Below are 3,903 nucleotides of genomic sequence, written 5' to 3'. Positions count from 1 at the left end.
TGGTACTTTGCTGCAAAGAATCAAAGAGCATTTCACTTTATGTGGCGCTGCGCAGGAAGTTCGGCAGCGAGGACATCAGAGTACCGCGAGAGCAAGTCGAAATGTTACAAAAGGGTCCGCCTTTACCTTTGCTCTCGCGTTACTCTGATGTCATACGCCGATCAGTCAGCTCCGCACCAGTCGAACACACAAAGCGTCAAGGTCTGGATGAAAAGCAGAGATCTGCCCGGATTCCACGCACGCAGATACCCTCAGAAAACAGCAATTTTAATCAACCATCACTCGTGTGTGCATGTTTGCAAGCAGTACAAGCCTGCGTGATGTTTGCGGTGACAGGTTTTAATAAAAGAGAAAAAAGTCAATTGATATTTGACATCTATAAACAATAATATATACGAAATATAATTATATGGTCTTGACATACACATTATCTGTTGCTTTAGTTTAATATTAAACTACTCATTTGGTTTGATTGTGACAGTCCCTCTATCACCAATCACAAATCATCACTTTACTCTTCTCTTTCTCAGTGGATAAACTGAATCAAAGCTGCTGTTATCTGCAGTTATACATTTTACAGAGACCAGTTGCCTATTCATTAGATTTTAACTGAACTTTTTTGGCACTTTTATCAGAAGGAAAGCATAATAGAAGTGTATAAAATAATAGTAAAGACTCTAATCCCAGGCATTTAAACTCAGTAAAAGCTTTTATTTCAATTTAATTTCTAAAATATGATTCGATTTGTATTGTGAACCATTTTAACGCAGTCTTTCCCAACTATTTAACACAGAAATAGCTAAAATCCACACTATTATCAATTGGCAAATGGTTAGGACTTATATAAAAAATTATTACCACAAACCCCCACCCCCCAAAAAAAATCTCACTCCAAGCTGAACTCAGAAGTTGGCAGCTCTGCAGACTTTTAAAAGCCTTAAGATCAGCACCAGTGTATGGGGATATCCCGTTTACCACATAGTGGTACAAATCATGCGGGCTGAAGTCGGGCAGATGTAACCCAGGTTACTATTGCCCACATAACCCTGAAGTGTAAAAGTGAGAACAGAAAATTAAAATATGCATATAAGCATTTTATTTAGTTATTTGAGTGCCTGAGCAACGCATTTCTGTAAAAAAAGCAGTAATAAATATAAAAAATTGAAAACATAATTGTAATGAGAAATTGAGAATAACTCCGCCCTTAGACGATTACGTCATCGGTGCGCTGATCAGAAACGAGCAGTCTCTCATCACGGAGAGAAGTGAGATGGCCTTTTGATCAGATATGTGCATAAATCAGAGTTTAAAGATCGATAAAAGTGAGTAAAACACTGGATTAATTGTTAAAATGCATGGATTGAAACACTGATAACCCGATTGTGTTGTTAATCAAATCTAAAATGCGTTTGTATTGACCTTAGAGATATATTGAGACGTTGGGCTGATCTATCCAACGAAAATACAGCTTAAAGCAGTATTTCTAGATACATCGGGACTTTTTCTGATCGTTATTGATTTGTTCTTGGTAAGTGAGCTCATAAATCATTATATTGAGTATGGTTTATGTGTTATTCAGTCTTTTATTGAGTCACGTGTTTTAACTGGCTCTGTAATGTATGTTTTCAACCAAATTTAATTAAAAATAAGTTAATGTGTTAATATATTACTTATATTATGTGTTGATATGCTGTTTAAAAGAGTTTATGTACATTTTGTTAACTTTATGAAAGTGATGACTGTGACGTAGTACACGTGTGGCTTGTAAACCATGCGGTCTCATGTGCTATGAGCTAAAGCTAACTATGTGTGTGTGTGTCGCTCTAAGATGCTATTTTTCATTAATATATGATGATGATGATAAGAAATGTTTGAAGGGAAAGGATAAATGTTATCTGTAAATGTGTATTGATGCATTTTAAGCATTTATTGCTGTGAAACTGACCATTTAAAGTGTAAATGCTGATAAGTGGAAACTAATTGTGATTTTTCTGCCTTGTCTTTGCAAGGTTGGGGTTTTTTTTCTCTCCTTTTGTTTGTTTTTCTTCTATCTTATTGTTCCATGATCTGCTACATATCTCATTGAGATTTGACGAGGATTTCCTTGGATTCTGGAGTTTCAACTGTTTCTGCCAGTAATGAGAAGTGTTTGATATTGGTAGAAACTGGCGAGCCAACCTGTTTATTCGAACTTTGCACATTTCGTGTTCATCAAAGTGGTAGGATTGCACACATTATTTCTCCTGGACATTGCCATACCGTGAACAGAAAACGGTCTTCCATTTTTTTTGTCGTGGAGTTGCATATTTGCATTAAGTTGACTGAACATTGAACAAATAGCACAAGGGACACTGAATTGAGTCAATCCTTTTATTGGTTGTTGAACATTTCTACAATTTATTGAAAAGATATTTTGATTGCATTGTTATTGGATATATAACTTACCTGAAGGTTAATGTTCTAGTGTTTTATTTTATTTTTTTCTATATTGAGTTTTCTCTTTTCCTGAAAAGGAAATAGAAGGTGGTTAAAAGAAACTGTGAACTTAAAACTGGTTGTATTTCTGTCTGTGAAAGCAACAAGAGTGTTAAAGGGACACTACTACTTTTTTTGTGTTAAAGAAATTTGAAGCTGGTATTATATATAATATATATTTGAATAATTGAATAGCTTTAAATCATTTTGAGAAGTTTTTCCAAGACCAGAAGACTTTTTGTACATTTTGAAGGTTTCATTTGAAGCTGCTATTTTGAGTTTATTTTGTTGTTATTGTTTAATTTATTTTCCTGCAAAGAAAAAAAAATTGAATACAAAAGAAATACTTACCTTTTACTACAAACGGTTTCAGTCATTATTTCCCTTGTCTCACTGCAACACTGGCTCTCGAGCGAATTTAAGTCTTCTGATCTGGTCCATAGAAATAGAAAGAACTGATACTATACTGTAGAGCGTATGTGCTACACAGACTTGACGTTTAATGAGGTCCGTGAAAATTGAAGGAGGAAGAAGGTAAGGGTCGGTATCCAGTCCCGCTATCTCTAACTTCTCTAATAGCGCTTTTTGTGAGGACCTACCAAATGCCCTACCTCGACCGATAACGGCACAACAACTTCCTTAATATAAGAAGCCATGTATTTTAGTGTAATATATATTTAAACTGTTTAAAACTAATCAAAAATCCTGCTCGTCTATTACTAATCAACCTAGTGCGTCAGTGATTTTGCCGTCCAGCATGGCGTTGTCACGTGGTCTAGGTCACGTGTTTGCAAAGGGTCTATATTACTGTAATATATTATATTTTGTAATGCGTTACTCCCAACACTGCAAATGATCATGCGAGAATCCACTTAATAATTTATAAGATTTTGTAAGAATTAGCAATTACTAAATTTCACAAGGAAACTATCAATATAAACATGTCACTTTTGTAAAATTTAACACAAAAAACAACTCTTTAATCTGACATATAACAACATCTGTAGTTAATGTGCAACTACTCAGTGGTGTAATGCTACATTGCTTGAACTGAACAACACAAACAAAACAACTGCAGTGATATTATGCACAAATTCTCAAACAATTTACAATTGCACTTGTCTGGATTTTGACCAAGCAAACTGGCATATGATGTCTTCTTAATCTATGTCTCTAACCAGTTCAGATTCAATGACAAGCAGGGAAAGTGCAGAAAGACGTTTCTGTGTCATTGTTGTTCTAAGTTCATTTTTCATTCGCTTTAGAGTAGATAAAGACCTCTCTCCTTCACAGTTAGATACTGACAAAGTTAAATACAGTATAAGTGCAACAAAAACATTAGGAAATGTTGTCTTTAGTTCATTCTGATCAACAATTTGCAGCAGCTGTGCAGGTGAGGTCTTGTCTTTGATAAAATGTCTGAACTGA

At 34.9% G+C, this 3,903-nt stretch overlaps 1 long non-coding RNA gene across 1 annotated transcript; it reads left to right on the top strand.

Moving 5' to 3' along the window:
- Positions 1–1,016: 1,016 nt before the first annotated feature.
- On the top strand, positions 1,017–2,839 carry LOC129437170 (uncharacterized). Its single transcript, XR_008642157.2, has 2 exons — positions 1,017–1,528; positions 2,010–2,839. It is a non-coding gene; the product is annotated as an uncharacterized lncRNA (long non-coding RNA).
- The last annotated feature ends 1,064 nt before the right edge of the window (positions 2,840–3,903 follow it).

Source organism: Misgurnus anguillicaudatus, unplaced genomic scaffold (genome assembly GCF_027580225.2).
Source record: "Misgurnus anguillicaudatus unplaced genomic scaffold, ASM2758022v2 HiC_scaffold_33, whole genome shotgun sequence".
NCBI classification, from domain to species: Eukaryota; Metazoa; Chordata; class Actinopteri; order Cypriniformes; family Cobitidae; genus Misgurnus; species Misgurnus anguillicaudatus.
The sequence above is the reverse complement of the archived record's forward strand: the minus strand, read 5'-3'. Positions and strand labels throughout refer to the sequence as shown.